Here is an 11,565-nt window from a genome sequence, read left to right as displayed (position 1 = left end):
CCCTTCGTGCCCTTGCGACAGGCTGAATCTTGAGGGCTGTGTGACGCCCTTGATCAGGTCAGCATGTCACTGAGCTGGTATGTGTTTGGGTGAGCATCGACAGTAAGCAATAACGGAGGCTCGAATCCTGATGCAAACTAAGACAAAGACCATCTCACTTGAGACAGTGGAGGGCAAGAAGATGATAAAAGCGCAATGTTGGAGATCAGAAATAAAATAAAAACAGGAAGTGCTGGGGAAACTCAGCAAGTCTGGCAACATCAGGGAGAGAGAAAAACAGAATTAACATTTCAAGTCTGATATGACTCTTCGTCAGAACAATTGCTTGCTTTGGGAGATGAACACAGAGTGTGGGATGTATCTTGGAGAAAGATAGAGGCAAGACACTGAAGAAGTAATTCATCTTTAATTCATGTGTTCGCAGTCAATAGCCACTCAAATGAATACTGAATTTTACATAAAATAAAACGTTGGTGAATACACTCCTAAACAAACATGTCCAACTTATATGCCAAGGGCAAGAGGAAACTTCCCAATTTGGTATCTTTTTGACGTTGCACTGGAATGTTGCAACTGCATCAGAAAAGGTTAAAGGACATGGCTGGGTTCGTATTAAATCCGCTGTTGTCAAGCATTTAGCCTTTGTCCTGTCAGTTTGATTTTCTGCAACACTGGAGGTCTATTCAATGAGGTACAGAGATATCCATCCTCCCTATTCACTGTATGATCTCACACGCTCACCCAAACACATACCAGCTCTGTGACATGCTGACCTGATCAAGGGCGTCACACAGCCCTCAAGATTCAGCCTGTCGCAAGGGCACGAAGGGAGTTGCAGGAAGGAGAGAGGCCCTTGGTTTTTTTTCTTACTCACTCCTCTTCCATGAAAGAATTGTACAAAGACAGGGGCGGCCTGGAATTAGAATTTTTATCCTGTCCATTTCCCCCCCCCCATCCCCACCTCATCTTGCCACCGTCCCTCCACCCCTCAGCTCAGTGAACGTCAAATAGCAGACAGGGGAAGACATGTCTTCTGTATTAATCTCCACTTTCGAAGATTAGTGTTCCTTGAGAGAATGCACACAAGGATGGAGAGATGGGCTATGTTTAGAGAATATACACTGCCCCTTCCTCTAACTCTTTGTCAAAAATCAAGATTCAGGCAAAGACACACACAGAATGTCTCGTCCAATGCATTGTGGTAATAAATCTAGACATTCCTTATTTCCAGGGGAGAGTGGAAAATTGCAAGACGACGCAGTTTGTTTGCTTTCCTGCTTTCTGCTCGAACTGAGTCTGCCACAAGAGAGCAGCAATTGGCAAGAGGCTTCACTGATTCACATGTCTTCCATGTCCAGAACTAAAACAGAAAACTCCACAAGGGTCTGTACAGCATCCAGCCTCAGTCTCAGGGAATTGCACAGTACAGAACGAGGCCAGGCAGCCCATCAAGAGAGCTGTCCGAACAGCCCCAAGCTCCCTGGTTTTTGCTCACTTCCCCACAACCTTTCTCTCTTTCCAACTTATCCAATTCCATTACTGAGTTCATTATTTTTTGCAATTTAAAGGCCAGCATTGCAGGATGTCAGCAAGATTGAAAAGACAGGGAGGGAGATAAAATGAATGACAGTCACAATGCCAGGGCAGTACTAGGACAGTGCTTGGCTGGTGAAGCTTTCTCTCTCAGGTGAGATGTTCAACCAAGGCTCAGTTTGTCCCATCAAGTACTTGGAAAGAATCCTGCAGCCACTAATTTGAAAATGCTCAGGGGAATTCTCCCTGGAGCACTGGTCAACTGCTATCCTTCAAACCACATCATTAAGAGAGATGCTTTGGTCATTGTCTTGTTGCGGTTTGTGGAATCTCACAGTGCGTAAGTAAGCTGCCACTGTTCCTATATTACAGCAAGCACCAGATTTCAAAAATACTTCATTACTCAGGAAGTGCCTTGGGACACGAACAGCGTGATTTAAATGTCAGTTATTTGCTTCAGGTTGATGCCACTAGCCTTGGGTTTCTGTAGGTTGCAGGGGGTGGCAAAGACTGAGGACGTGAAAGTGACCGAGTCCACCCTGTTTAAAGGTGACTTCCTCAAATTAGAGGCAAGAAGTTCTGTAGCTCACAAGATGTTCCCCACTCCTTTGGTGACCAGTTTTACATTTCTGAAACCATAAGTTCCATACCTCTGAAATCAAAATGCTTCACACACAGACTGAAAGTACTGGAGAAACTCAGCAGGTCTAGCAGCATCTGTGGAGAGGGAGACAGAGTTAATATTTCACTATGTTCTGAAGAAGGGTCACTGGATCGGAAACGTTAACACTACTTTCTCTCCACAGATGCTGCCGGACCTGCTGAGTTTCTCCAGTAATTTCTGTTTTCGTATGTTTCACATCTCTACCAGTTCTTTGATTTCCTCACACCATTACAGCTTTCTTCGTGTAGATGAGTTAACTGCACAGAGGCCGGTATCCCGCCACCCAGTCACCCTTTATTTCCTTGTGCATAGTACCCTGGCTGTGACCAGCCAGCTCAGAGTCAGTCCCTGAACTGAGGAGATTCTCAGGAACTCCAACGATCCTAAATCCCCTGTTTATTATTCTTTTCCATTTCCACAGCATTATTTATTGGTACAATTTCATAAACCTTGCACACATTTGAACAAAATATATTGCATGCTTCCAGATGATAAGTCTTCTGTATCCCATTTCGTTCAGTAACGGTTTACATGATTTTAGCACAAGTCCATGTACCTCAGTTGTAGTGTCAATGTCCTGGACTAGAAGATTTATCTTTTACTGCCTTTTTACCTCCGTAGGATATCTTATAGTACAAGACTGCTGTGACAGCTAGACTGGGCCATAATTCCCGATAAGCAATGGCATAGGGTTTCATTAATGCCCACCATTCTGCAATAGCGCGACCAGCCATCGTTCTGCTGTTTCAATTCAAGGCAAATCCCCTGTTTATATTTTTTTTTTTTTCTTTTTCTTTTTTTTTTGGAAGGAAACACTCAAGTGGCCAGTCACAACTCCAGGGTGTTGGTGGACACCCGCATGCTCCTTCTCCAAGGACACCCGGGGAATCCCCTGTTTATATTGGTCAGCCAGGGCTTCCTGATTGGCCCACATTAACAACCCCAATCAAGGATCTCATAAGATCCACCAGTTAACGTTTGAGCAAAAATTGAACAAAGTGAAACTTTTAGAGCACCACAACTTTTGGATTTGGAAGGTGTGTGTGTGGAATCAAACAAATAAAAACAAACATTCACCTGCCCCCGATCATTTCAAATTAGTGGGGAGACTGGGGAAAAACTGATGGGCACTGACCAGGCCAATCTTTGAACAGAATTGCGCAGCTTAATGAGGAATGCGTAGTAGCCACAATCCAATCAATAACTGACTACATTTGAAGAGCTGAATATCCTCCACTTCTTCCTAAGCTATTGGGCCAACGTTGTGTCTGGGCTCCAATTTGGAGCATAGGCTCAGTGACCATTGAATCACTGGGAGGAGTTGTTTGATTCGCCACAGGCAGTTTGTCTGATGGAGGTTGTTAACTTATGGCCATACCACTATCTCTTTTAAAGAGCATCGGTTTTACTGCTTTTAGAAATATTAAAAACATAGGCCTGGAAAGTCTAATTCCCAAAGGAATAGAGATGACCTGTGAGGATTGTCCACTTACATGTCAGCGACTTGAGACTGTTTCTGAGACTGGCCGGAACCTGCTGCCCCATCATAGGAAATCCCAGTCATTACAGCATCAGCTTTTGGAGGCCCAGGCATGTCTCGTTTTGGTGGCAGTAGCTACTCTACTCCATTTTGTAAAATGTTTACTGCTCCTAAACGTTACCAAAATGCTGTACATATATAAGGTAGAGGGATAGGCTGTGTTTGGTGGGTAAGGGGTAAAGTGGTAGCTGGGTTAGAGGTAAGGTGCCAGGTTGGTAAGGGAATGTGGTGCCAGATGGGTTTCGAGGTAGGGTATGAGGTAGGACATTAAATGACTGGGTAAGGTGATAGGATGGAAGGTGAGTAAGGGGTTAGAGTGAAAGGTGGATGAGGGGTCGGGGGCCAAGTGTCTAAATCAGGGAGTAGGGTATCAGGTGAAGAATAGGGTACCATTTGGGAGTGAGATACGGCAGCAGTGGGAGGGGTGCTACAAGTAATGGGCAGGTGGGTGGGGGGACTAGGTGGGTCAGATGTCAGGGGAAGGGGCACAATTGGGTTTCCATGTGGAGGGGATCGGTGGGCATCAAGTTAGTGATTGGGGTCCATTTTATGATTGGCCAGGTGATGGAGCAGGATCTAACGTCTCTGGCTGGCTGGTTATAAGGCAAATAAAGTCAGAACTCTCTAAAGCCTTGACTATAACTCAGAGTTGAGGCATTTTCAGAGGGTTTCAGGCACTGGGTAATTGGCCATCAGAAGTTCCTGGGCAATTATCAGAAAGTCAGTGTGCAGAACATCTGAGAGGTCTGATGCTTATGTCTAGTCTTTAATTGTTCGGTATCTGGAAGAACAGGGCCACAATTAAATCAATACATCAACATCAGTGAATGGCACCTTCCAAACTCTCAATCTCTATTGTCTATAAGCTCAAGGATGGCAGATACATGGGGACAGCAGGTACATAAGCACACCACGACATGAATGCTCCCTCCAAACCACTCACCATATATTGCCATTCCTTTAGTATTGCACGGAACTATCTCCCTATCGGCATTGTGGATCCACCTACAGCATACAGATTGCAGTGATTCAAGAAAACAACTCATCGCCACCTTTTCAAAGGTGATTAGGACAGGAAGCAATCACCAATCTTCCTTGTGACGTTCACTTCCTAAAACATAATTTTAAAAATTGCTTCTCAGTTTTTAACCATGAAACAAACACAAGGAACTTATTCATATGTGATTCATAATGTCCTGATAACTGATAGGGAACTTGCAGATATTCTATTGGCCGTGCAGTACCTGTTTGGGTTTTGTCAGCCAGAGCTGAAGATTAAGACGTTGGACCTGAATATCGAAAATATTAATCTCACTGTTAGATTGCAAAGTCATTTGTTTATTGCGCTATCCAAACTTATTACTCACAGTGCAATTTCTCTGTTCTTCTCATCTCCCCATGCTAAAAATCTGCAGAAATTTGTCACATTTTACCATATGGAGTAAGTGAAGCAGATGTGTGCAATTAATTCCTTTTGGAATATATGACACGCTTTCTGCCATTGTACCATCTCTGAAGGGTGGCAACCTAGCTGGAGGACAGTGGGACTCAACAAGGCTACCAAGTGACAACATGCAACACCACAGAAAAGAAAATAAAGGAGTCTTCACCCATCAAAGAACCTGTTCTGCTCAGTCACTTGTGGGAGAAACCTCCAACTATTCAACTTCAGAAGCCATCACCGCTGCTAAATACTGATGTCAAGCTTTTAACTCTTTCATATCAGAAAGAGAAATCTTCAAGTAAGTAACAAACCTGTAACAACAACAGACTAATCTTACTATCATCTGTTATCTACTTTTAATCTTTGCATCTAGCAACTGTATCATGTTTTACTTAATAAACTTCAGCAATATTATTGCTATTTTACTATAACAACTGCGCCTATTTTTATTAAAATTAGTTAAAAATAAAAAGGAAACCCAATGCACTACACAAATCCAGAGTTCACAGACCACTCTACAAAATAAGAAGGAGGCAAAAAAAATGGGTAATTATAGTCCGATTTGCCGAGCATCCATTGTTGGAAAATTAGTGAAATCAATCATAAAGGAAGTGATAGCAGAGTATCTGAAAAATCATCTTCTTATTAAGCAGACTCAGCATTGCTTCCTGAAGGGGAGATCTTATCTGACAAATTTATTAGAGTCTTTGACAAAGTCTCAATGGGCCTGAAACCTTAACTCTGCTTTCTCTCCATAGATGCTGCTAGACCTGCTAAGTTTCTCCAGCAATTTCTGTTTTGTTTCTGATTTCCAGCATCCATAGTTCTTTCAGTTTTTTACTTTGCCTTTGTGTATGAAAGGAGAAGAGTCCCCACTTCTCTAGTTTCTCTGCATCAGTGAAGTCCCTTTCAGCTGGTTTTGGTTCCATTCTTTGCAACCCTTTCTAAAGCTTACATACAAGTCTTAAACCATGTTTCAGGCACGATATCCTACCTAAGGCCAAACCAATGACTTACAAACATTTAGTGTAGCATCACTGTTTTGGTACCCATTGCATTGAGGCACAGTGGGTAATGTATCAGCCAGTGACCCAGAAACGTTGGGCTCAAGTTGTTCACCAGGAGCTAATACCACAGAAGATGGTAGGCAAGAAGGTTGGTCATTGAATTGCTAATCTCTCTAATACAGGCAGTGAGGGGTGATAGAGGCTCCTGGTCAGTCTGAACTGTGAATAACTGCAGCACACCAGCCTGCCCACGTTAACACACTCCAGGCAGGTTCTTACGACAAGCTGTACCCTGTGAGAGACACTGTCCACATTTTGGGGGACAGTCAGATTTAACTTTGAATAGCCCAGGCTGATCCGTTACCTTCACGGATTTGTAACCATTATGTTGAACCCCCTGATGACCAGTTTTCTCTGTATCAAAACAAAGTGCATTGAGCAAATATAAATTGCATAATTTTGCCAGACACTGAATTGTTTTACCAAAAGAAATGCTTATAAAGTTGTTTTTCTGTGATTGTGCATTGGGGAGTGGGCGGAAACCTTTTTTTAAAAAATGAGTTATTGATTAAAAGCAACAGAAGGGATAAAGTAATTGCTGATGTTGGCTGGAGATTTGTAACGAGAATGAATTGAAAGTGTGTGAGGCTCACAATGTTCTTATTATGCTCATAGTGATATCTTGTAAAAACATATTGTTGTTGTACTAGTGAAAATAATCATTGCTTCCTGTGACATACATAGCAGCCGTAACAATTCTACATCTCCCGTTTTTTTTTCATAGAGCCTGTCTGTAGTGGTGCCAAACTGCTGCTTGATTATTTGAATGAAACATTGAGTCAAGAGCAAGTAACACATTTCCTTGACTCTGTTCCACCATTCAATCTGATCATGCAATTTTTGAACATTCATTCCTGGGATGCCAGTTGCTGGCAAGGCCAACATTATTGGCCACTGGTAATTGCCCAGGAGAAGGTGGAAGTGAATTACTTCATTGAATGCATCTTAATGACTTGTTAGTGTATTTGAGAGTCAACCACATTGCTCTGGGGCTGGAGTCACATGTAGACCAGACTGGGTAAGGAGGCAATTTCCTTCCCGAAGGAACACCAGTGAATCAGATGGGTGTTCATGATGAACCAGTGTTACTTGGCTAATCTTTTGCAATGCAGTATGATGTCAACAGTGTGCGTTCAAATCCTGCACCAGCTGAGATAACCATGAAGGACTCTCCTTCTCAACCTCTCCCCCTTGCCTGAAGACACAGCAACCCCCGGGTTAAAACATCACCAGTTGTCTGTCTCTAATGAGACAGCAGCCCTAAGGTCTGGTAAAACTATGTGAGTTTACCTTTACATGGCCACTATTGAAGATATTAACTTCTTATTCCAGAGTTATAGAGCTGAATTTGAATTTCATAGCTGCTGTTACAAGTGTTAAACTCCAATCTCTCATTATTAGTCTAGGTGTCTTACCAGGGTAACATTTGAAAATCTGTATCTGAACTTCATTTACCCATCGTGGACCCAGATTCCTTAACACTCTTATCAATGTCTCCTGTAAAATTGTTGTTTCTGTTAGTGGTCAGTATTTTCAAATGTATATCAATTTAAACTATTTTACACAGCCAGGGACACAAAACCCAGACTATCTGATACCTTGAGGTTGCTGTGGGTCTCACACACATGGAACTCAGGAATAAAATATTGGTCCTTAACAAACTAAAGTCCACCAAATCTCATTTAAGGTGCTTAGTCATTCAGTTGTTAATGACTTCCTTACAACGGGCATTAGACTAGTAGGCCTAACAGGGGACGCGATGGCCTGGTGGCCTTGTCATTAGACTACTAAACCAGAGACCCATCTGGTTCACTGATGTCCTTTAGGAACAGAATCTGCCAACCTTTCCTGGTATTGTTGGCACGTGACTCCAGAACCATAGCAATGTGGGTGACTCTTAACTGGCCTCAGGGCAATTAGGGATGGGCAATAAATGCTGATCTAGGCAGTGACACCCTCATCCCGTGATTAAATAAAAAGGTCGGTCATTTTCGGATTTCTCACTCCCATTATTCCTAAATGATAGGGTGACACTGGCAATTTTCCGGTCCAAAAGGCTGCATTCAGAATAAAAAGTGAGCTGGATAATTGCAATAAAATTTCTTATCTATAATCTATTTTGTTCAATAACCTATGGTGGGAAAAGGTCAGGGTTTGGAGATCTGTTTATCTTCAGTCACTTTATTGTTTTCCATCACCATTTTTTTTCATGCTTAGTGTATTTTTGCAATGGCACATGTTTAGATTAGATTCCCTACATTGTGGAAACAGGCCCTTTGGCCCAACAAGTCCACACCGACCCTCCAAAGAGTAACCCACCCAGATCCATTTCCCTCTGACTAACACTATGGGCAATTTAGCATGGCCAAATCACCTGACCTGCCCATCTTTGGACTGTGGGAGGAAACCCACACAGACACAGGGAGAATGTGCAAACTCCACACAGACAGTCACCCGAGGTTGGAATTGAACCTGGGACCTTGGTGCTGTGAGGTAGCAGTGCTGACCACTGAGCCACCGTTTAGGTATCAGACTTTTTCATTCTCTTGGTAAAAGTGGTCGTACTGAGGACATGTTAAACTGATTTGCAGGAAAACACCAGGAAAGGATGTGGTCTTATCGTCCGAATCTTACCCCCCCCCCCCCCCCCCCCCCCCTGTGGCTACAAATTGGATGTGAAGTGGGGGTCTGCAAGTTGGCTGGATGCAAGAGCACACCCAAGAGCTTTGTACTGTCCTTATCCCACAGTGAGAACATGCACCCCGCCTGGTGCAGGAATCTCTCCCGACTGGAGAAACCAGAGCTGGTGTTTCTGGTTCCTAGCCCAGGTGTGAGGAGTCCAATTCTAACCTTCAGAGGAAAATCCACTAGCACGGTCTGGCCACCCAGTCTCAAGGCTTCCTGCAGTGTGCTTTATTGTCGGAATTTATTTTTTGGTTGTGTACCGACGCGTGAAGCAGTTTTTAACCATATCCCACAGCTGTCTAGCATTCTACCAATCAATGAAAGATTTCCTAAATGTTTGTTCCTGATGAAAGTGACACTTTAACCAGTCTTAATAAGATGTAAACACAACATTGAATTGCCAGTAAGATTTCACCTGCATTCTGCCTACCCAGGAAATTTAGTATTGAATTCTGATCAGAATATAATGTTCTCTTTCTCTTTCTTGACCCTTCCCTGACCTTGCCATCCAACTCAAAATTACCTTTGTATTAACCTGGCCCCAGACTATGATTGTTTATCACCGATGTTGAAGGCTGTCTTGATGTTGAAGGTATGTTGAAGGTATGATCCAGATGCACTGCAGCAACTCACCCTGTCTCCTTTGACAGCACCTTCCCAAATGATAGTCTCTACCACATGAAGGACAGAGTAGGAATACCACCACCTGCAAGTTCCCAGTGAAGCCACACACCCTGCTAGATGTTCGACAAGGTTCCGCATTGTAGACTGGTTAGCAAGGTTAGATCATACGGAATCCGGGGATATAGCCAGTTGGATACAAAATTGGCTGGAAGATAGGAGACAGAGGGTGGGTGACAGCGGGTTGCTTTTCAAACAGGAGGCCTGTGACCAGTTGTGTACTGTAAGGATTGGTGCTGGCTCCTTGCTTTTCGTTAATTAAATAAATGATTTGGATGTGAATATGGGAGGTATGGCTACTAAGTTTTCAGATGACATCAAAATTGGTGGTGGAGTGATCAGTGAAGGAGGTTACCTCAGATACAATGGGACCTTGATCTGATAGGTCAATGGACCAAAGACTGGCAGATGTAGTGTAATTTAGATAAATGTGAGGTGTTGCATTTTGGTAAGGCAAACCAGGGCACGTCTTATATTATTAATGGTAGGGCCTTTAGGACAGTCACCAAACAATGAGACCTCGGGATGTAGGTGCATAGTTTGTTGCAAGAGGAGTCACTGCTGGTGACGAAGGCATTTAGCACGCTTGCCTTCATTGGTCAGTGCCTTCAACAGTATAAGAGTTTGGATGTAATGTTGCGGCTGTAGCACATTAGTGAGGACATGATTAGAATACTGCATTCAGTTCTGGTCTCCCTGCTGTAGGAAAGATGTTGTTAAAATTTGAAAGAGTTCAGAAAAGATATACAAGGATGTTGTTGGGATTGGAGGATTCCAGCTATAAGGAGAGGCTGAAGAAACTGGGTTCTTTTTCCCTAGAGCACAGGCTGAGGGGTGACCTTTATAAAGGTTTATAAAATCATAAGGGGCATGGATAGGGTGAATAGCCAAGGCCTTTTACCTCCTGTCAGAGAGTCCAAAACTAGAGGGCATAGGCTTAAGGTGAGAGGGGAAAGATTAAAAAGGACCTGAGGGTCCTTCTTCACACAGAGGGTGGTGCATGTACGGAATGAGCTGCCAGAGGCAGGTACAATTATACATGTTGGAGGCAGGTATAATTACAACATTTAAAAAGCATCTGGATGTGTAGATGAATAGGAAGAGTTTAGAGGGATCTGGGCCAAATGCTGGAAAATGGGACCAGATCAGTTTAGGATATCTGATCGGTGCAACGATTTGGACTGAAGGGTCTGTTTCTGTGCTGTACATTTCGATGACTCTATTCTGGAACAACATCGGTGCTCCTTCATTGTTGCTAGGTCAATATTCTGGAAACACCATGGTTATACCGACACCCCAAGGACTGCAGTGGTTCAGTCAGGCAGCTCAACACCATCTTTTAATTGGATGAACAATAACTGTTGGCCTAGTGAGTGATGGCTACATCCCATGAACAAATAAAGAAACCAGGTTTTATACACAATGTGTCATTCTCTATATAATTTTTCATAATATTTGTGATTAATGACTAATCGAGTAGCATATATTATAAAATAAGACCATTAGAGAATTAGATGATAATGAGGAATGTAGCCAGTAAATATCAATGAAGAATAAAATAAAAGTTCTGATGACTAAAACATAACATCCAGTCCGAAATACATTGAAGGAGAGAGGTTCAGAGGGAGATCTTTGCACGTATCCCCTTTTGAGACAGGAAACAAAACTTATTTCTTAATCCTCCTTAGTACTGTTCTACAAAATCAACAGACCAAAGGTGAATAATAATCAAAGATTAGATAAGATTCTCTACAGTGTGGAAACAGGCCCTTCAGCCCAACAAGTCCACACCAACCATCTGAAGAGTAACCCATCCAGATCCATTTCCCTCTGACTGATGCACCTAACACGATGGACAATTTAGCATGGCCAATTGACCTGACCTGCGCGTCTTTGGACTGTGGGAGGAAACCCACACAGACACAGGGAGAATGTGCAAACTCCACACAGC

Source organism: Chiloscyllium punctatum, chromosome 48 (assembly GCF_047496795.1).
Source record: "Chiloscyllium punctatum isolate Juve2018m chromosome 48, sChiPun1.3, whole genome shotgun sequence".
In the NCBI taxonomy this organism is placed as follows: domain Eukaryota; kingdom Metazoa; phylum Chordata; class Chondrichthyes; order Orectolobiformes; family Hemiscylliidae; genus Chiloscyllium; species Chiloscyllium punctatum.
The sequence above is the reverse complement of the archived record's forward strand: the minus strand, read 5'-3'. Positions refer to the sequence as shown.